General features: G+C 48.0%; 1 long non-coding RNA gene across 2 annotated transcripts in view; it reads left to right on the top strand.

The window, feature by feature from the left end:
• LOC140905183 (uncharacterized) overlaps nucleotides 1-23,804 on the top strand; it is a 111,519-nt gene that overhangs the window by 8,576 nt on the left and 79,139 nt on the right. The window lies entirely within an intron of this gene.

The following is a 23,804-nucleotide window of genomic DNA, read 5'->3' as shown; positions in this document are numbered from 1 at the left end:
ACAGTTACGAGAAAGTGAGTAACCATTTTTTTCTTCTTCGAGTGATTGTTCATGTCCATTCCAGGCAGGTGATTCACAAGCTAGAGCTCAGGAGGTGGGGTCGGAGTTATCCACAGAAAAGAGCACGGCTCGCCCAAAAGCTGCATCGTCCGTGGAGTGTTGTGTAATTGCACAGTGCGACGTAAATGTATGTATCGAAGACCACGTAGCTGCCCTGCAAATTTCCTGAATAGGGACTTGTGTCAGGAACACCGCAGAGGAGGCCTGGGCCCTGGTAGAGTGAGTGGTTATCTGCGGAGTGGGCTCCTTTGCCAGGGTATAGCACTCCCTAATGCAGGATGTTATCCATGACAATATGTATTGAGAGGATACCGGAAGGCCCTTCATTCTGTCCGCCACAGCTACAAAGATTTGGATGGACTTCTGGAATGACGTAGTTCTCTCTATGTAGAAGGCTAAGGCCCTACGGATGTCCAGTGAGTGCAGCCAGCGCTCCCTATCTGAGGAGTGTGGCTTGGGATAAAACACTGGGAGGAAGATGTCCTGGGTCATGTGAAAATGGGAGATGACCTTCAGGAGAAAAACCGGATGAGGCCTGAGCTGGACCTTATCCTTATGGAAAAACTGTGTAAGGGGGCTCAGACGTGAGGGCCCTGAGCTCCAAAACCCACTGAGCCGAGGTAATTGCCACGAGGAACACAACCTTGAATGAGAGATATAACAGGGAGCAGGTGGCCAGAGGTTCAAATGGTGGGTCTGTAAGCCTGGAGAAGACTAAATTGAGGTCCCAGGCAGGGACAGGCTGACGTGTGTGTGGGAAGAGCCTGTCCAAACCCTTGAGAAAACAACTGACCATGGGGTTTGCAAAGACTGAGAGACTATCTGAGCCCGGGTGGAAGGCGGAGATAGCGGCCAAGTGGACCCTTTTTGATGATTGTGACAGATCTTGATGCTTTAGGTGAAGGAGGTAGTCCAGTATAAATGGTATGGAGGTGAGGGGCTGCGACTGACTACATTGCTCCTCCCAGATGGAAAATCTTTTCCCCTTAGCCAGGTAATTAGCCTTGGTGGAGGGCTTTCTACTACCCAAGAGGACTTGTCTGACCTGGTCCAAACAAGATAGCTCTGTGGCACTTAGCCATGGAACATCCAGGCCGTAAGGTGGAGCGACTCTAGATTTGGGTGCTGGAGTCGGCCCTGGTCCTGCGTGATCTGGTTGGGGACCAGCGGTAAGGTGATTGGGGCAGCTATGGACATTTCCAGGAGCGAGGTGAACCAGTGCTGACGTGGCCATGGCAGCGCTATTAGTATGACTCGATCCCAGTCCCTGTGGCTCTTGAGGAGCACCCTGTGGACTAGGGGGATGGGTGGGAAAGCATATAGCAGGCAGCCCTCCCATGAGAGAAGGAAGGCGTCCCTGATGGACCCCGAGCTGTGGCTCCGAGGGAACAAAATGTCCGACATTTCCTGTCACCCAGAGTGGCGAACAGGTCTACCTGGGGAGAGCCCCAGAACCACAAGATTGAGCTCACCATGTCTGGCCAAAGGGACCACTCGTGGCTATTGAAGGTCCGGCTGAGGCTGTCCGCCAGTGTGTTTCGCACCCCGGGAGGTATGAAGCCTGCAGGTGGATCGAGTGCTCTATGCAGAAGTCCCACAGCGAAAGGGCTTCTCGGCACAGGGGAGAGGAGTGTATACCCTATGTTTATTGATAAAGAACATTGCCGAGGTGTTGTCCATGAGGATTGAAACACACCTGCCGATTATGTGCATTTTGAAAGCATATCAGGCCAGACACACTGTCCTCAGCTCTTTGACATTAATGTGAAGAGCGAGGTCCACTGGGACCAGAGGCCTTGGGTCTTGAAGTCCCCTAGGTGAGCCCCCCCACAACCCAGATCCAAGGCGTCTGACACCAAGGTGAGTGAGGGCTGAGGGCTGGCAAAAGGCACCCCTGTGCAAACCATTCGAGGGTCGAGCCACCATAGGAGGGAGTCCAGTACCAGGCGGGGCAGGGTTATGACTCTGTCCAATGCATCTCTGGCTGGTCGGTACACTGACACCAGCCAAGACTGGAGTGGGCGCAGCCTGAGCCTAGCATGCTGCACCACGTATGTGCAGAAGGCCATGTGTCCCAGCAGCTTTAGACAGTTTCTTGCCGACGTCATGGGGAATCGTCTGAGGCTCTGTATGATGTTCTGAAATGAGCAAAACCTGGCCTCCGGGAGGTACACCCTGGCTTGAGTAGAGTCCAGGACTGCGCCTATGAACTCTATCCTCTGCACCGGGGACAGCGTAGATTTCTCCTTGTTCAGGAGGAGACCTAAGTCGAGGAAGGTCCTCCTTATAAACTTGACCTGAGCCTCCACCTGGGCTCTCGAGTGACCTTTGATCAGCCAGTTGTCGAGGTATGGAAAAACCTGTATCTGGCACTTGCGCAGGAATGCCACGACGACTGCCATGCATTTTGTGAATACTCAGGGGGCAGTCGACAGTCTGAATGGGAGGATGGCAAACTGGTAGTGGCCTCTGTTCACCACGAATCTGAAGTAGTGTCTGTGATATGGGACTATTGCGATATCAAAATATGCGTCCTTCAAGTCGAGGGCGGTGTACCAGTCTCCTGGATCCAGTGAGGGAATAATGGAGGATAGTGAGACCATGTGAAACTTGAGTTTCTTTACATACATGTTGAGCTGTTGCATGTCCAGTATGGGTCTGAGGCCCCACTTGGCCTTCGGTATGAGGAAATACCGGGAGTAGAAACCCTTGCCCCTTTGCTCCTGAGGAACCTCCTCCACTGCCCCTACTGAGAGGAGGGACTGCACCTCTTGAATTAGAAGTTGCTTGTGAGAGGGGTCCCTGAAGAGGGACGGGGAAGGGGGTTGGGGGGCGGGAGGGTACAGAATTGGATGGAATATCTCCTCTCTATCGTGCGGAGCACGCATCAGTCTGAAGTAATTCAAGACCAGGCACAGCAGAAAGGGGATAGATGGGACGAGAAAGTAAGATGGGAAGGATCCAAAGATCGTACTGGCAAGCCGTCCTCGACCATACCCTCAAAAGGGTGGTCTAGAGCCCGGTGGGACCCTGGGCTGGCCCGAGCTTTGTCCAGAGGGAGGGCGTTGCCTCCTCCGAGTGCTCCTATTCCACCTACGTGGAGCGTCCTGGCAGTTTTGGGGTTGGTAAGGACGAGGGGCAGGTTGAGGCCTAAATTGTCTGCGCTGGGTGGCAGGCGTGTGAAGCCTCAGGGAACGAAGGGTAGCCCTCGAGTCCTTCAAGCTGTGAAGTTTCTTATCCATCTTCTTGGAGAAGAGAGCTACACCCTCGAAGGAAAGGTCTTGAATGGTCTGCTGGACCTTGTGGGGAAGACCAGATAACTGTAGCCAGGAGCCTCTCCTCATAACCACTCCTGTGGCCAAAGTGCTGGAGGCCGCATCCGCTGCATCTAAGGCCGCTTGCAAAGACACCCGGGAGACCAGTTTCTCGTCCTCCATGAGCGCAGAGAACTCCCCCTGAGCTTCCTGTGGCAGAAGTTCTGTAAACTTAGCCATAGATGAGCAGGTGTTACGCCCGTAGCAGCTTGCTATGACCTGCTGGTTGGCTATATGAAGTTGCAGGCCTGCTGTCGAGTAGACCTTCCGGCCAAACAGGTCCAGTTTCTTGGCATCCCTGTTTTTAGGGGTGGGCATCGAAACCCTTGACGTTCTCTCTGATTGGCTGTGTCGACCACCAAAGAGTCTGGAGGAGGGTGGGTGTAAAGATGTTCAGACCCTCTAGAGGGAACAAAGTAGCAGCACTCTGATTTCTTGGCCATAGGTGCCAGAGAAGAAGGAGTTTGCCACAAGTTCTTAGATGTTTCTGTTATCGACTTGATAAATGGCAATGCAACCCTTGATGGGCCAGAGGGAGCCAGGATGTCTATGGGTCTAAATCCTCTTCCACCTCCTCTGCCTGAATCCCCAGGCTTTGGGCGGCCCGCCTTAAAAGCTGTTGAAGAACCCGGTTGTCCTCCAAAGCTGAGGCCATCCAAGTCCCCGCGACCGCTTCGTCGGGTGAGGACGAGGAAGCGAGAACAGGAGGTGGGCCCAGTTCACTGCCTTCAGCCCCCACAGGGTCCCTCGGCATGCGGTACTGATGAAGAACTCTGCGCCGCAGCCGGTGCCGGGGCAGATATATCCGGTGGGACTGAGACCGTCGGGGTTGTAGGGACGGAGCTGAGGCTTCCACTGGTGCCATCATCTGGAGAGCCGAAGCCGGAGCTGGCTGAGGTATCGGTGCCGAAAACATGAGAGTCGGCAGGGCCACTCCGCCCTAGGGTAGCACCAACTGTGGCACGAACGACGCCGAGGACACCAACACCGTTCTGGAGCGCGGACCATGGACTTGACCCTGGCTCTGATGGTACGCTCAGGGTGTCCAGAAGGGCCAGGTGGTTGCCACTGTTGCTGCCACGGTGCCGGGTATGGTTGGTGACTGCACTAGGACCTGGACTTCTGCTCCGCAATCTGCTAGATCAAGCTGAGTTCACCTCTGACTCCGAGGTCTCCGAATAAGAAGACCACAGAGGAGCAGTTCCCTGATCGCCAACGAACGAAGACTCGATTCGGGGGAGCGGTGCGCTCCCTGCGTTTGTGCAGGTGGTGCCGGAGATGGAGACCGATGGGCCATAATGGTTGGCTTACCCCTGGAGTGGAACAGGGGGCGTGTGGTCACCGGAGATTTGCCCCTCCTTTCGGGGGAGGATGGTACCGGGAGGCACATCAGGTCCATTGCCTCCTTGAATGCCTCCGGCGTCGATGGTGGTTGTATGTCTACCAGATGGTCCTGGGTCTGAGGAGAGTTCGGACTCGACTGGACCCTGGCTGGGGCAGGAGTCAATGAAACCCTGGGCGGAAGCGAGGCAGAGGTGGTCTGTTCTGAGCCACTCGCGGACAGCACTGGCCCCTTAGGCTTCAAGGGGGGTGATCGGTCCCTCACTGGCCTCTTCTTCTTTACCAGCACTGGAGATGGAGAATGGTGCCGAACTGAGGCCGACGCCCTATGGCCCGAGTAGTGGCAGTGCTGATGGGCTTTAGAGTCCTTAGCCGGGCCTGTTTCACGTGCTGTTAGCACCGGAGTGCTGCGCACCGAAGAGGACGTGCTCAGTGCCAGGTCATTGGGTCCTGGGTCAGATTGCGGTCTCAGAGCCACCTCCATGAGCAGGAGTTTTAGTCTCTGCTCTCTGTCCTTAAGAGTTCTTGGGCGGAAACCCTTGCAAATGCGGCACTTGTCCTTTTGGTGAGTCTCACGAAGGCACCGCAGGCAAGACAAGTGAGGATCACTCTTGGACATAAACTTTCCAAAGGACTCACAGAGTTTAAACCCTGGAGACATGGGCATACCCGCTAAGGGGAAATGAACTCTCTAACAAACCACTACTAACTATATGAAAAGTATAACTATAGAGAATAACTATTTACACTAAGAACAAAGACACTGCTAAGGTGCTTGCTGTAAGAGTGAGCAAAGTTCCAGCTAGCTGTCACGGGCAGTAAGAAGGAACTGAGGGGCTGGGGGGTTGGTGGGGCCCGATGTTGGGTGCCATGAAGGCGCCACTCCAGAAGGCGCCCAGGCTGACCCTATGGATGCCGCTAGGGGAAAAATCTTCTGGTTGGCGTGCACGCAGTGCGCATACACCTGACTGGAACGGACATGGACAATCATTCGAAGAAGAACTAAACACTTTAAAAGGCATAGTTTGATAAAAACACCGTCAAAAGCATTGTGCTGTACAAAAACATTGCATTTTTTTCCTTGTTCTAAGTCTGACTCATCAGCTGGTGTGTGTATACATTGTACAAAGTTTGTATTCAACAGTTCAGATTTCTACAACTGTACTTATGAAAAATGTCAAGGTTAGACCAGGTTGCTACTGTGCTTTCTTCAAATAATGAGCATAATAGCCTTGGAGCTGATCTGCAGCTGTAATCATTTGGCAGTGAAAGCCGACTGAGCCATGATAGTATGAACCGTGATGCAAACTTCAAGATCTGTTTGCTGCTACTTGAACACTTGTCATAAGACTTTCAAATTGCAACCTGTAATTTCCATTATGGTTATTGGAACTGGTCAGAAATTGGGTTTTTCCATGGGAAAATTTCGACTTTTGTTTTTATATTAAAAAAAAAAAGACTTGGTAATTTTTGGACAAAAGCTGCTGAAAACCAAATTTATTGGATTTTTGGTTTTCTGATGGAAATCAAAATTTTTTGAAGATTAAAAATGTTCATTTAGTCAAATAACCAATTTTCTGTCACAAAAAAAAGTTAAATGGAAAATTTTCAACCAGCCCTAATCATTATTGTTTAAAGCCAAGAGTGTGGCCTAATATTTTTGTGCAATTTCTCTGTACACTGACTCTACTACACCAGAGTAATGAACCTGATCTTTGGCACCCCTACTCCAAAAACTGGTTCCTCCCATACATTGTTGTATTGAGCTGTCCAAGGTAATGTTTCTATGTGTGTTATGAATATCCACATGGATATCCACTTTGCCAACTTCTCAAACACTAGCTTCTCTGTTTATCTAATGGCGCCTCCGCTGATTTGAAGCAGGGAAGGCTCCAATGTCCAAACAACGACCATGTTCATTTTTTGTGGTGCTGTGAGACGTAGGTGAACTGCTCACAGCTGTTGTCCTCTGTGTAAAATACACAGGGCTATATTCTCTTATCCACTAATGGGAGCAGAGTCGAACCTGGTCGAGTCTGCGGTCATGGGGTCATGTTGTCTCCACTGTGCTTCCTTCTTATCCTATGGAGGGCTCTCCCAGGGCATGCTGTAGGGTTCAGATTCTGAAGGTCAGGAAGGGGTAAGGCTGGGGGATGTCTCCCCAAAGCCCTACAGGGATTCCTGACTAATCAAATGCTGATTTTTGTCAACATTATTTTATGTAACGACTCCCTCAGTAGTATAAAATCCAAGTGAAGTTCCTGGGTGAAGGCTACATGGGAACAGATCCTGAGGGAACCATGCTGCCATGGAGGGGTGTGTGGTGACCTGGGCATCTGTACACATGGTCTTGAGCCTCCATCAGTATCTTAGGCCTTGTCTACACTACAGGGTTAATTCGATCTAAGCTACACAATTTGAGTTACGTGAATAGCGTAATTCAAATCGATGTAGGTTAGATCTACTTACCGTGGAGTCCACACTACACGATGTTGACAGGAGATGTTCTCCCATTGACTCCCCCTACTCTTCTCGTTCCAGTGGGGTACAGGAGTAGAAAGGAGAGTGATCTGCAGTCGATATAGTCTTCACTAGACCCGCTAAATCAACCGCCGATGCATCAATCGCTGCCCCAGTAAGTGTAGACAAGCCCTTAAAATGACACAGCTCTAAGGACATCTGCTACTTAAGAGGCTGGATGCCCTCTCTCTGCATCATTGTGGTGGTGGCAAATCTCCTCCCCTCCAAGGGATCCTCCATCAGGTCAACCTCATGGAGTTTCCAGTGCAACGAATCCCTTTCTGGGATTTCTTCTTGGAAAAGACCAGTACGGTCCAATGACAAGAGGCCAGCCTCTACATTTGCAATCAGTGAAAATTGTCTAGAATTTCAGGCAATCTAGGGAAGTACTTTTCAAGGATGAGTAGACAAAAAATGTCAAGTTTTGGATTTTGGGGTACCAGCTAGTGGTATTTCCCCGATACAAGTCCCCATAATAGGGTGACAGTGGCTCTTTAAGATGGAGCAGGCCAGTGTTCCTGTGCCTTCTCAGTACACTCCAGTTTGGCTAATTAATTGGGCTTAAAAGAGGGCACCTGGGCCCTAGGTGAGGAGACCAGTGAGAGAGGGAGCTGGTGAATCTGGGCCTTGCTCAGACAGACGGGCAGGCGATGAGAGTTGCCAGAGATTGTATGTTTGGGACCTCAGACATGGCTGAAGGCAGGAGAGCAGCCAGAGGGGTTTGATGGCTGGTCTTCCCCAAGCTAGAGAACTTAAGTAAAGGGCTGAAATTAGAGGAGCAGCAAAGCAACTTACTTGTTGACATATCCAGGGCCAGAAACCTGGACCCCGAGGAACCATGGGAGGGCCAGGGAGAGTCAAGGATGCTTCCCTGGTAAGGATGCTTCCAGCTGTGAGATTGGCTGTTCCCATTGGGAAGAGTGGGATTGTGCTCCAGTTGGAAGGGCTGGGATGGCTGTCCCAGGCCTGAGCAGGACTGACAGAATCTGGGCATGAATGAAGGTGACATGTGGTCAAAGGGTGTGGGGCATTGTGAGACAAAAATGTCAAGTGCTCATAGTGACTGTTTGCACTGGAGGTGCTTTTATGTTGGGATTTTTGTGGTGGATTATTTTGCATAAGGTTTCTAATAATAAACAAACCAGCCCTGAAGAGGGGTATTATTGAGGCAAGAAAGCTTGTGTGAGGTTACTGGAACCAAGGGAAGGAAACTGAAGCAGGGCATACCTGTCATATCTGTCATGCTGTGGCTTGTTGCAGGAGGGCGCTCCAGGCAGGGTCGCTCTATGATAGTCCCATACACTGATACAGCAAGTGCACTTACAGACCTCCAGGACTTACACACGCCACATCTGACATAACGAATAACTATATTTAACAGTTACATACCCCTTTTCATCTTTAAAGCCCTTCACAAACATGAACTAGTGAATGTAAATATCAGTCAACATAACTGTGTCTTGTGTAATTCCCCACACACTTATACAAACATGGTGGAACAGGTTCCTTGCTGCAGCCAAAGGCCTCTCAGTGCCATGGGGGTGGGGAGCAGACAGGAAGTCCGGTGTGGCTCCATGATTCTCTGCCTGTCCCCAGCACAAGTTAGAGCATCATGGCGTTGTTCCTACCTGAACAAACTAGTAATGGTACCCAAGGGGATGTTCACTAGTTGAGGAAAGATGGAATATAGCCATGTCTCCTCCCCCCCACCCCATCTCAGTCCCTGACTAATCCCTGTGGCAAGGGCTGTGTGGAGAGAGAATGGTGTGGGAGATAGATAGCACAGCTCTTCTTTGAGTGATGTCCCTCTGTGTGCTCCGCTTCAGGTGATTATGCACCCGTGCCTCTAGTTGGAGAATTTCAACAACAGTGCCTGATTGGGTAGCACATGCTATTTTCCCGTCTCACACCGGCAGTGGTGGTTAACTTTGCACCCAACTTCCCTCTTCAGTCCCTTCTCAGCCACCCTTGGTCTGAGTCAGAGCTCTGGCAGTGGCTCTGCATGACTTACCTTTAGATACAGGATTAGCAGTATCGTTTGGTAGATAGATTAGTTAGTTAGGAAAAAAAATCTTTTTTCTTTTTCTTCTCGTAAATAATAATAATAATAATATAATAATAACATTCATTCACCCCTCGTGCAGGCAACTTCACCCGAGAATGCTCGGGTCTCTGGGCTTTAAATGTTGCCTCTCCTGCCGAGAGGCAGTTCCAGTCTTGGACGGACATTCCCGGTGTGTCTGCTGCTTGGGGGAAGCTCACGTACCTCAGAAGTGCTTCTATTGCCAAAACCTTAAGGCCTGTGCCAGGAAAGCGAGGGACTTCAAACTAAAACTAATATTTATGGAGAAGTCTCTCTGCCTGCCCTCTGACCCGGGACTGCAAACTTCTCCTGGTCTTCCACCTCAGCTTCTGGCAGACCTCTCTCACAGACCCTGTACTGGAGGGACCAGCCTCCCAAAAAATGGGTGAAGAAGAGAGTTACTACCTCTCCTCCAAAGGGAAATATGAAAAAGATGCATTCTCCAAGTCTCCATCATCAGTACTGACTGTGGCATGGCTGAGTACCTATGAGTCGATAGGATCCTCAGGTAGCGCTAAAACCAAAGACCCTAAGCAGGCAGGCTCACAAAAGGACTGCAGAGACAAGACTGCCCCTTCTACCATGGCTGCAGCAGCTAAACACTCAGTGCTAAGGACCTCTGCAGTGCCTCTTCTTATGGCACATAGTGCAGATTGGCACCAAAGCCTGCTTTACCTCCTTCAGCACAGTCATCTTCGGCACCAATATTCCCAGTGCTGCAACAACTCCCGCTACTGTAATAATTACCGCTGATGCCATCTTCAGCATTGCAACCTTCTGAAACGCAGCAGTTTCTCCAATACAAGGACTTCGTAGTTCCTACAGCACTGGAATCACTGCTTCTTGGTACCAACATAGCTGTGGTACCATTCAGTACCATTATTACACACGCCAACAAACAGACCTGCCCCTCTCTTTCCTAGCGAGGAAGAGGACAATGAGGAGGGAGATGTTTATTCCTCACACTGCTCTTCACTCATCTCGGGAATTGTCAGACCAGACTTACAGAAACAGCAAGGACACCCTTGCAGGGCTGACACCAGGGGTAGTATGGACATCCATGGATGCCACTAACAATGCCATTCCCACCAGAGTGGCCATATTAGGATACATGGACCTTATATATATATAGGCAACATTATTCCAAGCCTCTCAGCACCTCCAGGAAAAGACTAAGATGCTCTCCATCAGCATCAGAGGTGGGGGCCCCCAAGACCCCTGAGGAGACTTTTGAGGAAACAGAGGAGGCTCTAGATCAGAAGGCCATTCCAACAACTAACACCTCCTCCTCTCCAGACGAGGCCATCACGCCTCCACCACCTACAACAGGAGACCATTTTAAACACTTCCAGGAGCTGTTTAAAAGAATTTCAGACACACTCCAAATCCCCCTGGAATAGGTTGCTGAGTCCCAACACAAGTTGTTCGGCATATTACATATCTTAGACTCATCCAAAATTGCCCTCCTCATAAATGCGGCACTCGTGGATCCCACCAAGATAATCTGGCAGACCGCTGCAGCAACCCCTCCTTCTTGTAAAAGGATGGATAAGAAGTACTGTGTCCCATCAAAGGGCCTAGAATTTCTATTCTCACAACCCCAGTCAAACTCATTGGAGGAACAGGGCAGGCAACTCCACTCAAGGACTATCCCATATGATAAAGAATGGAAGATTGGACCTCTTTGGTCACAAAGCCCACCTTGCAGTTCAGAACAGCCAATTATGAAGCATTGATGGCAAAATACAATCACACAAATTACTCCAAAATGTCCCAATTTATTGACCTCATCCCTGAAGATAAAAAAAGAACACTTTAAGTGAGTCATCTCTGAAGGCCATCTCCTGGCAAGAACAGCTCTGCAGGTATCCTTAGATGCAGCAGACACGGCGGCAAGATCTATCACAAACACCATAGTGATGCAGTGTGCCCCTTGGCTCCACTTCTCTGGGCTCCCAAAGGAGTACAATCCACCACAGAGGATCTGCCTTTGGAGGACCAAAATTATTTGCAGGTAAGACCGATGAAAGACTCCACACATTGAAAGACTCTAGAGTGATTCTTTGGTCTTTAGGCATCTACACACCTGCACAAAAACAAGGCAGATATTACCCATCACAGTGTTCACAACTGGCGCCTTACACACAACTGCAAAGGCAGTACAACATCCAGAGGCAGAGGCAAAGACCCTGTAACAGGGTGGAACTCGCCACCATGGCGCCTCCCGCTGGCTGTCCTGGGAATTAGCTCTCAGCCCTGCCAGTCTGCCTTCAGCTAGTTGTGTCAGGCCTGCCATCACTGCTGTCTCCACTCTTTGGACTCACATTGCTCCCTGGACCACAGCATCCTCTTCTGGGCACGGTCCTCTGGCTATGCCCCAACTCCGGTATCTCCCTGCTTCCGGGGGACCAGCAGTCCTTAGTCCCGCCACTTGCTTCAGTGGCCAACTGCAGTCTAAGGTCCAGCCCCTCGCCTCAGGAGAAAACTGCAGTCTGAATACTGGCCACTTTCCTCATTGGCAAGCGGGATGCGGGCGGGACCCAGGACACCCGCTACTCTGGGTCCCGACCCAGGGACCCTATAGCCAGCAGCCACCTACTGTCCTCTTCCAACCTGCTGCCTATTTTCCCTGGGCCACTTCCCTCATAGCCCTAGCCCCTCTCAGCCCTTGTAGCAGCCTAGCACTGGTCAGCCAGCAGCTCACCCTCACACTCTGCTGCCCCTGCCCAGCACTGCTCTATCTATGGTGCTTCTTCAGGCAGCCAGTCCTCCTCCCTTGCCTTCCAGGGAGAGACTCCCTTTTGCTCTGTTGAGCAGCCCTTTATATATGGCCCTTGCCAGCCCTGATTGGTTGCTCCAGCAAGCCTTCCCCCATTGGTGGGTTCAATAAGCCCTTTCCTGATTTGTGGGTTCTGCGCAGCCTCCCTGGTGCTTCTTTTAACGCCTTCTTCTTCCTGTGTGGGGCAGCTGCCCCAACACATACCCACAAGACATAGGCCTCTCCCATCTCAACCTCCTATGTCGCAACAATCTGGATCGAAACATCAAATTTGAGGGTTTGGTCGAGGGTCCGAGAGACTTCCCCCAATTCCAGGTGCTCCACTACCCACCCTCCTCCCCTTTACTTCAGAGTTCTCAGAAGGATCTCGGTGATAGAGAAAGAACTGGGGGAGGTTTGTTGCACACCACTTGTTAACTACCACTGCCGGCATGAGACTGGGCATTGCTGTTGAAATTCTCTGACTAGATGTGCAGCGGCGCACGATCGCCTCAAGTGGACACCCACAAGAGAGACACATCTCAAAGAACCTCAGTTACAGCACAGGGTGAATAACCTTCTCATCTACACCTGCTAGGGATTCCCCTACAACATGGTAACTCCCAGCAGGTGGGAGAGGCCCAGATTCCATCCCATTTGCACTACCTGCTTTGTGCAAAAGGAGCAAAGGGAAGAGAATGTAATCTTTCATATTGCACACAATTTCTAGGCATTACACAGAGAAAAGGAGAAGGATGTGGGTGGTGGTGGTCGGGGACTCTCTCCTCAGGCGGACCGAGTCATCTATCTGCCGCCCTGACCGGGAAAACCAAGAAGTCTGCCGCTTGCCAGGAGCTAGGATTCATGATGTGACGGAGAGACTGCCGAGACACATCAAGACCTCCAATTGCTACCCCTTCCTGCTTCTCCACGTGGGCACCAATGATACTGCCAAGAATGACCTTGAGCGGATCACTGCAGACTATGTGGCTCTGGGAAGAAGGATAAAGGAGTTTGAGGCGCAAGTGGTATTCTCGTCCATCCTCCCTGTGGAAGGAAAAGGCCTGGGTAGAGACCGTCGAATTATGGAAGTCAACAAATGGCTACACAGGTGGTGTCAGAGAGAAGGCTTTGGATTCTTTGACCCTGGGACGGTGTTCCAAGGAGGAGTGCTAGGCAGAGACGGGCTCCACCTAACAAAGAGAGGGAAGAGCATCTTCACAAGCAGGCTAGCTAACCAAGTGAGGAGCGCTTTAAACTAGGTTCACCGGGGGAAGGAGACCAAAGCCCTGGGGGATGTGGGATACCAGGAAGAAGCACAAGCAGGAGAGCGCGAGAGGGGAGAGCTCCCGCCTCATACTAAGAAAGCAGGACAAACAGCAAGTTATCTCAAGTGCCTATACACAAATGCAAGAAGCCTGGGAAACAAGCAGGGAGAACTGGAAGTCCTGGCACAGTCAAGGAATTATGATGTGATTGGAATAACAGAGACTTGGTGGGATAACTCATATGACTGGAGCACTGTCATGGATGGATATAAACTGTTCAGGAAGGACAGGCAGGGCAGAAAAGGTGGGGGAGTTGCATTGTATGTAAGAGACCAATATGACTGCTCAGAGCTCTGGTTTGAAACTGCAGAAAAACCTGAGTGTCTGTGGATTAAGTTTAGAAGCATGAGCAACAAGGGTGATGTCATGGTGGGAGTCTGCTATAGACCACCGGACGAGGGGGATGAGGTGGACGAGGCTTTCTTCCAGCAACTAACGGAAGTTACTAGATCGCAGGCCCTGGTTCTCATGGGAGACTTCAATCACCCTGATATCTGCTGGGAGAGCAATACAGCGGTGCACAGACAATCCAGGATGTTTTTGGAAAATGTAGGGGACAATTTCCTGGTTCAAGTGCTGGAGGAACCAACTAGGTGCAGAGCTTTTCTTGACCTGCTGCTCACAAACCGGGAAGAATTAGTAGGGGAAACAAAAGTGGATGGGAACCTGGGAGGCAGTGACCATGAGATGGTTGAGTTCAGGGTCCTGACACAAGAAAGAAAGGACAACAGCAGAATACAGACCCTGGACTTCAGAAAAGCAGACTTTGACTCCCTCAGGGAACTGATGGGCAGGATCCCCTGGGAGAATAACATGAGGGGGAAAAAGAAAAGGAGTACTTGTGGCACCTTAGAGACTAACCAATTTATTTGAGCATAAGCTTTTGTGAGCTACAGCTCACTTCATCGGATGCATACTGTGGAAAGTTTAGAAGATCTTTTTATACACACAAAGCATCCGATGAAGTGAGCTGTAGCTCACGAAAGCTTATGCTCAAATAAATTGGTTAGTCTCTAAGGTGCCACAAGTACTCCTTTTCTTTTTGCGAATACAGACTAACACGGCTGTTACTCTGAAACCTATCATGAGGGGGAAAGGAGTCCAGGAGAGCTGGCTGTATTTTAAAGAATCCTTATTGAGGTTACAGGGACAAACCATCCCGATGTGTAGAAAGAATAGTAAATATGGCAGGTGACCAGCTTGGCTTAACAGTGAAATCCTTGCTGATCTTAAACACAAAAAAGAAGCTTACAAGAAGTGGAAGACTGGACAAATGACCAAGGAAGAGTATAAAAATATTGCTCGGGCATGCAGGAGTGAAATCAGGAAGGCCAAATCACACCTGGAGTTGCAACCAGCAAGAGATGTTACGAGTAACAAGAAGGGTTTCTTCAGGTATGTTAGCAACAAGAAGAAAGTCAAGGAAAGTGTGGGCCCCTTACTGAATGAGAGAGGCAACCTAGTGACAGAGGATGTGGAAAAAGCTAATGTACTCAATGCTTTTTTTGCCTCTGTCTTCAGGAACAAGGTCAGCTCCCAGACTGCTGCACTGGGCAGCATAGCATGGGGAGGAGGTGACCAGCCCTGTGGAGAAAAAAGTGGTTCGGGACTATTTAGAAAAGCTGGACGAGCACAAGTCCATGGGGCCAGATGCGCTGCATCCGAGAGTGCTAAAGGAGTTGGCGGATGTAATTGCAGAGCCATTGGCCATTATCTTTTGAAAACTCATGGCGATTGGGGGAGGTCCCGGACAACTAGAAAAAGGCTAATGTAGTGCCCATCTTTAAAAAAGGGAAGAAGAAGGATCCTGGGAACTACAGGCCAGTCAGCCTCACCTCAGTCCCTGGAAAAATCATGGAGCAGGTCCTCAGGGAATCAATTCTGAAGCACTTAGAGGAGAGGAAAGTGCTCAGGAACAGTCAGCATGGGTTCACCAAGGGCAAGTCATGCCTGACTAATCTAATTGCCTTCTATGATGAGATAACTGGCTCTGTGGATGAGGGGAAAGCAGTGGATGTGTTGTTCCTTGACTTTAGCAAAGCTTTTGACACGGTCTCCCACAGTATTCTTGCCAGTAAGTTAAAGAAGTATGGGCTGGACAAATGGACGATAAGATGGATAGAAAGTTGGCTAGATTGTCGGGCTCAACGGGTAGTGATCAATGGCTCCATGTCTAGTTGGCAGCCAGTATCAAGTGGAGTGCCCCAAGGGTTGGTCCTTGGGCCGGTTTTGTTCAATATCTTCATTAATGATCTGGAGGATGGTGTGCATTGCACCCTCAGCAAGTTTGCAGATGACACTAAACTGGGAGGAGAGGTAGATACGCTGGAGGGTAGGGATAGGATACAGAGGGCCCTAGACAAATTAGAGGATTGGGCCAGAAGAAATCTGATGAGGTTCAACAAGGACAAGTGCAGAGTCCTGCACTTAGGACAGAAGAATCCCATGCACCACTACAGACTAGGGACCGAATGGCTCGGCAGCAGTTCTGCAGGGGTTACAGTGGACGAGAAGCTGGATATGAGTCAACAGTGTGCCCTTGTTGCCAAGAAGACCAATGGCATTTTGGGGTGTATAAGTAGGGGCATTGCCAGCAGATCAAGGGAAGTGATCATTCCCCTCTATTCGACATTGGTGAGGCCTCATCTGGAGTACTGTATCCAGTTTTGGGCCCCACACTACAAGAAGGATGTGGAAAAATTGGAAAGCGTCCAGCGGAGGGCAACAAAAATGATTAGGGGACTGGAACACATGACTTATGAGGAGAGGCTGAGGGACCTGGGATTGTTTAGTCTGCAGAAGAGAAGAATGAGGGGGGATTTGATAGCTGCTTTCAACTACGTGGAAGGAACTTCCAAAAAGGATGGATCTAGACTGTTCTCAGTGGTAGCAGATGACCGAACGAGGAGTAATGGTCTCAAGTTGCAGTGGGGGAGGTTTAGGTTGGATATTAGGAAAAACTTTTTGACTAGGAGGGTGATGAAGTACTGGAATGCGTTACCTAGGGAGGTGGTAGAATCTCCTTCCTTAGAGGTTTTTAAGGTCAGGCTTGACAAAGCCCTGGCTGGGATTATTTAGTTGGGGATTGGTCCTGCTTTAAGGAGGGGGTTGGACTAGATGACCTCCTGAGGTCCCTTCCAACCCTGATATTCTATGATTCTATGAAAAGAAGGCTATTGGCTGAGCTGCCTACAAAATTAGGAGATCTTCTCCTGCCACAATAAGAGCTACATGACTTTCCCAGGGACTTCTGAACATGTTTGAAACAATTGGAATAAGATGGGTGGGGGATGGTCATACTAAGGGCTTGTCTACACTACGTGTTGGATCAGAGGGCAGCGATCAATCCAGTTTGAGGGGGAGAGTTGATTATCTAGTAAAGATGCGATAAATCAACCGCTGAGTGCTCTCCTGTTGACTCCGGTACTCCACCAGAACGAGAAGCGCAAGCGGAGTCGATGGCAGAGTGTTAGCTGTCGATTTACCGCAGTGAAGACACCACTAGATCTAAGTAAGTTGATCTAAGTACGTCGACTTCAGCTAAGCTATTCACGTAGCTGAAGTTGCGTATCTTAGATTGACCCCGTGCCGTAGTGTAGACAAGCTGAAAGACTATTTATCTGGTGGATTCACTAGCTGAACAGCGAAGGTGAACAGTTACAATTGCAAGTTAAGTACTGTATATCTTATTTTGGCTTCAGTTGCTATTATATCAAGTGCACAGTTCCCTCCACCAATGACACCGCATATACCATTTGCCAAGGGAGCTGTACTGACAGCCCAGTGTCAGGAACAAAGTGTGCTGTGCGGGGATGAAAGATCTCTGAATCAGCTTTGCTCCTGGAACGTGTGTCTCAGATTACACTTCCTGTTATATCTTTGTTGTGGTAACCTGTTACAAAAACCAAACAAGCACCTTCCACGTTACATAATGCACAGCGGCTTGTAGGGATTGCTTATGAGAAACAGTAAATTCAAACAACTGTGTTCACTGTTTGTATCTATGCCCGTCACTCCATCTTCTAAGTCTCAAAATCTAGTACACAAAAATTAAATATATGTAAACTAAAGGACCTACAAACTTTATACTTATTCTTCTGTACTCCCACATCTATTGTTAAAATACATTTTTTACAAACAGATGTATTGATACAAGTTTGATTTCCAACTATCAAAGTAATAATAGTCTGTTACTTTTTCTGTGTTCATTTGCCTTTATTGATCCATGTGTCTTCTGCTTATTACATCATTTACATTTATAACCTCTGCAAAACTTATTAATTGTGCCTTCTTGAATATATTCCTTCAAAGCCCAGATAAATGGTTGTAAACAAACTGACTATTGAAAAATATAATATGAATATAGAAAACATGGGTGTAGCCAGAGAGCCAGCCCCCCTCTCCCCCCTCAGACCAGCATTGCTGGAAACACAGGAGGAAGCCGGAACAGGGCACTTAACATATATTCCAGCACAGCCTTTGAAGCTGTGAAAAGCACAGGTGTGCTGCTACAATGTGCCTCTGGGAACATATACAACGATTAAGCTCACAGCAGGCAGAGGCCCTGTGACAGACATGGCTCTTAGCCCCTACTAAATAGTGTGATGCACGCACACCAACATCCTAGGTGGGAAAATATTTACCCTGATAAAAGAAATGTCCAGTAGTCGAAACTTATTGTTTCTCTCCCTTGCAAGTGTAAACTACTCTTGTGAAAGCTGGCGTCACCCCGACAGACCAACCTCAATTTGGCATAAGAAAGGAGAAAGAGAATAAAGGAGTACAGAGGTATAAGTAGGGGACCTACAGCACCATGATTTTGGAGTGCTTTTCACTATCTATCTGCTGGTCAGATAAGTGACAGCCTCCCAAGGCTTCTGCAGCTAAGAGGGTCCCTAAGCCTTGTCCCTTATTCGTCTTTCCGCGGAATTGAGTGACCAATCCTGGCTTGGCACTGCTGGAATCGAGAGATGCAAAGAGGGTAAGAAGCACCCACACCTGATCTCCTATCTTTAGTGTACACATATTTTGAAATAGAGCTCTATACTTTGTTTTCTTTCTTTGGGATTGTGGCTTCAGTTTTGTAACTTGTTTGTGTGTGTAACATCTCTACATTTAAATAAGTAGGCACTAGCAATTTTGTAACCACATGATTAGAATCTAGCTTAATAAATTTTGGTAACCATTTGTGCATAAGCCTGACTTGTTTTCTCTGGTTTACTGTAAAGCAGCCAACACAATTAAAGAACCTCAGCCGTTTTGGCTCTAAAGCCTGGCCATTAGGTGAGAGTACTAAGAGCCTAGCGTTGAGTTGTGCCGCCTCCACGGGGCAAACTCTTGGGGCACCTGTCAGTCAATCCTGGCTGCCCGCTGCGAAGGAGCTCTGAGCTCTAGCAGTTAAAGTCACGGGTGTGGAAAGGCTCTTAGTGCTGCCATTGGGGCACCTGTCAGCCTAGCCCGGGCTGCCCGCCGCGAAGGGACAGTGCGTCCTAACGGTTAAAGTCACGGATGGTATAAACGGGCATAGCTGGCACCTCACCAAACATCCTTGGCCGTCGGCTAACAATGGGTCAACAGATCCTCATGTCAGGTGCAAGAGTAAAAATCTGTGCATCCTCTTGAACAGTTGTTTAATTTGCTCATATTTCTGTAGATTTAATTAAAACACACCTAAGTTAAACTGTTAAAGGAGTATTTTAAAATCCACATATACTGTACTTCATTTAAAAATAGTTTGTTCTGCAGAATTATATGTGACTTTATAGAAAAGGTCTCCTCCTTCTCTATTTTATTTTTTATGTTAAATAATTACATGCTTTAAATTTATTGCACATAAAACTGATTACACAACTGTGCTGATCACACTAATAGCACTGTCTTTGGGCAGAGAGGCACTTTGCAATCTCCTCCATATGGTTCTTCTAGTACAGACTAGTCCTGGGGTAAAATCCTGGCCAGCTGAAGTCAGTAGTAAAACTCCCATTGACTTCAAGAAGAAGGGTGAAATCCTGATCCTGTTATACACCCTTGCTATGTAATAACTAGGACCGGCTCTAGGCACCAGCAAAGCAAGCACGTGCTTGGGGCGGCAAATTTCCAGGGGCGGCATTCCGGCCACCCTTTTTTTTTTTCTTTTTTCGGGGCAGTTGCGCTCTCGGAGCTGTGCCACTTAGACAGGGTGAGAGCGCCACGTCCCCAGCCACAGCGGGAAGGGGAAGCCCCAGCCAGGGATGCTGAGCTGCCAGGGCCCAGCCGCTACCTGGGGAGGAGAGGGCAAGTCCTGCCGGGGAGCCAGGGCTGTGCCGCCTGATCTACGCACTGGCTGCTGCGCTGCCTTGTGCCACCCCTTATATTGGGGTGACATCACTCCCTCCGCTTCCAGCGCTGTCTGCAAGCCCCAGCCCTATCTGAGCTTGGGGTGGCAAATTTTTTGCTTGGGGCAGCAAAAACCTAGAGCCGGCCCTGGTAATAGCACTTAAGTTTTTTGCTACTTTAACTATAACATAGTTAAAGCAGAAACCTTTCTTTAGCATAGATGCAGGTATACCGGTATAAAAGTGCTTATATCGATTCACAGATTCCAAGGGCAGAAAGAACCTCTGTGATCATCTAGTCACACAGGCCATAGAATGCCTCCAAAATAATTCCTAGAGCAGAACTTTTAGACAAAGATCCAGTCTTGCTTTATAAATTGTCAATGATGGAGAATCCATCATGACCTTTGGTAAATTGTTCCAATGGTTAATTACCCTCACTGTTAAAAATGTACACCTTATTTCTGAACTGTCTAACTTCAACTTACAGCCATTAGATCCTGTTATAACTTTCTCTGCTAGATTGAAGAGCCCATTATTAAATATTTGTTCCCCATGCGTGTACTTCTAGACTGTGACCAGGTCTCCCCTTAACTTACTCTTTGTTTAAATTCAACATATTGAGCACCTTGTGTCTATCACTAATCCTTTAATCATTCTTGTGGCTCTTCTCTGAACCTTCTCCAGTTTTTCAACATCCTTCTTGAATTGTGGACTCCTTAACTGAACGCAGTATTCCAGCAGAGGTTGCATCAGTGCCAAATACAGAAGTAAACTAACCTCTTCTACTTGAGGCCACAGGGTCACTCTGGCAGCTCATGTTCAGCTGATTATCCACTATTACTCTTAAATCTTTTTCAGAGTTACTGCTTCCCAGGATAGGGTCCTCCATTCCATAAGTATGGCCTACAGTCTTTGTCCAATTTACAGATAGTCATGTTAAAACACACATTGTTTGCTTGTGCCCAGCTTACCATACTATAAAACTATAAGACGAGAGACAAGAGACAACAGGTAGATACAGACAGATGGGAGAATACAAGGAAACAAGTTGTCACATTAAGCCACAGCCCTGTGTTGGCAGTGGTGAGCCTTCCTTCTCCAGCAGGAGCTCTGCAAGGAATTGTACCAACAGGATTGGGCCATCCTTACACTGCCTAGATGCAAGGACTCCTGCTGTCCTGGCAGTAGGCCGAGAGTGGAGGGAAATGGGGAATAACTCCTTGTTTTCTCTTGCCCTGGTGCAACAGCACAGAGAAAGACACAGGCTAGACCTATGTAGTCATTTAATCAGGCTATTTCTTTAATTTTGTAGAGAATTTTTAATCTGAGAATTAATCCCTTTATTTTCTCTGGATGCACTATGAGAAATGGATTTCTAAAGACCAGCTCTTAAAATTATTTGCTTATACCCTGGAAATGTTGTTTCTGTCAAATACCACAGGCTTGACTATGAATGTGAGCAGGCAATTGGGGAACCAGTGCCACTGGCAGCGTATTGAAACAGCATCAACAACTTTAACATAGAACCTCCTGTAGAAGTGAAGTGAGAAAGGTAAGAAGCAAGACTCTGTGTTGTCCAGTAGCGTCAGTGATTTTCCCAGGAGGACAACCCAGACTGACACTTTGCTATTCTTCAGGAGTTGCTGTTATGGCTGGCCAGTATCCTAGCAACAGCTGCAGAGATAGTATCAGCAACATCATGCCTTGGTTAAACTGGCTTTGGATGAGACCTTACCAAGTCTATGAAAATGGGAGCCATAACAGGGATGGTCAGTGGCCATTTATCTTCTCTCCGGTGATTCTGTTTTCATTGTTCTAGTCTGGTAGCCTCTGGCCATGGCTGAGCTGCCGAGTAGATAAGGTTGCACAGATCTAGCACATGTAAAAGAGCCAACATATTGTAATGACAGTTTTGTGTTTGTAGCTTGTGCTGTCGTGCAGTGAAATTATACCTGCCCAAACAATATGGAGAGATACTCTTCTGTGAACTAATAGACAGCTTTATTAAGTGCTCGGGGCACAGCCAGACATACTTGGCTCCTAGGTCAAGAAAGCACAGGCAAGCTTAATTCTGTTTCACTTTTGTGATGATGGTAATATAACCACAGTATGAACAATGGACTTTTTAGTGTAATTGCAGCTTGTGAATGATTTGAAATGAAAAAAATTACTGATGACTGTGCCCAATGCCCAGCTGTTATACAGTAGCTCATATGCTCCCCTCTTTTCCACAGAGCAGTTGGGCATGAATCGTGCTGCAACGGGGTTTGAGGAAATGGTGTACAAAGAGGGGAGAGGGTGTGTTACCAGGGCACTATAAAGCTGCAACCAATCCTTCTGCAGAAGAGCTGCTATGTGGCCAAAATTTGTGCAGCTGATGGAGGTGTTGGGGGGAAAGTGATGGAGCAGTTGCAAACCTTCCATTGACTTCGGGTGTAGTTGAGGTGGTGATTTAATTGTCTTGTACCCAGTCTCGTAATGTCCAGTTTCTTCCATCTTGAAGTATGAATTTCCAAGTCCGCTCCTGCAATAGGTTGTTGTTACTCACGTTGAAAGCACCACGTTCTGCCACTGTGCAGCCACCGTTCAGAACAAGTACTTAAATGGCCCCAATCCCTCACTGATATAAAACCGTGTAGCTGAAAATCTGGCCCTAATGTTTATAAAAAATCAGCATTTTTCAGGTAAATGTTGTAACAGAAGGCACTTAGTACCTGATCCAATGTCTATTTAAGTTAGTGGAAAGGCTCCCACTACCTTCACTGGGCTTTGGATTGGACTCTAACACATTGTCTTTTCTAATATTAAAATACCCAGTTAAAAGTGAAAAAATAAGGGGAAAATGCACCCCTGTTGGTAGTGCCTGAACTTTGTTACCATCTGGTGTCTGTTTGGTGGCCTCAGTCCAGTTCCCAGTGGGAAGATAGCTAAATGTCTCTCAAAAAAGAACACCACAACTGGTACTAGTTGGTATAGCCGCTGCCAGTGTCTGGAAAGAGGTCCTGGGTTGTACTGAGATGGAGATGAGCTAAACTCTGAAACCTAAAGATAGTACTGCAATATCAGGTTTGAACCACATTAGTGGAGTGGAAACTTGTACTGCTACTTCTCAAGCTGTACCTGTTTAGTTAGTAAATAATAATACCTTGCTCATATACAGTTCTTTCCATCAATAGATCTCAAAACACTTCAGAAAGGAGACAGGCATCGTTACCATTTTACAGTTGGAGAAACTGAGGCATAGAGAAGTGGAGCGGCTGGTCCAATGGATTCCCAGTCACGTGATTTATCCCCTAGGCAACATTGTCTAGAGCACTTCATTTTCCCAGGCTGTCAAGCCAACCTGTTGCACAAATGCTAAATTCACACTCACAAATTAAAACCTGTTTTAAAATGAAAAAAAAAACAACAACAAAAAACCCCAAAAAAACCATAGTGAAAGATTTAAGACCATATGTGAGCTCTGAAACTATTGATTTAAATATGAAGCTGTCATTCCACGCCCTAAACCGGTATACTTTTAAAGCTTCTATTGAGTTAAGAAATTGTGATTTACATCAAGCAAACTAACTAAAAGCACATGATGTTCTGTTTGCTATGTACTGCACCTTTAAAGCCTGCTGCTGTGGGGGGCAACTGTGAAGCTGCCGCTATTGTGCCTGAGGTAAAATTTTACAGAGTTAGTCAATGTGCGTGCTCTTTCGCTGACACTTTGCATTCGTTCTTTCTTCAGTCATTTTCATAGATTCATAGATATTAAGGTCAGAAGGGACCATTATGATCATCTAGTCTGACCTCCTGCACAGTGCAGGCCACAGAATCTCACCCACCCACTCCATTTTCCTGCATGTTCAGATAAATCACCCCAAAATGGAAAATCGAAAACACAGATACAACATAATTTGCTATTAGAGTTTATAGAAAACAGTTCATGACAGAACATAATTGCAATGACTGGCAATGCCTGTCGGTTTGGGGACAAGTTTAAAATTAAAAATAGGATTTCTCATGAGAGAGGATATTTCCCCCCAGGTAGAATTAGTAAGATTTTTTTCTTTCCATGGGGCCAGATTCTACCACCCT

Source organism: Lepidochelys kempii, chromosome 1 (genome assembly GCF_965140265.1).
Source record: "Lepidochelys kempii isolate rLepKem1 chromosome 1, rLepKem1.hap2, whole genome shotgun sequence".
Classification (NCBI taxonomy): domain Eukaryota; kingdom Metazoa; phylum Chordata; order Testudines; family Cheloniidae; genus Lepidochelys; species Lepidochelys kempii.
This window is presented reverse-complemented; position numbering and strand designations above follow the sequence as displayed.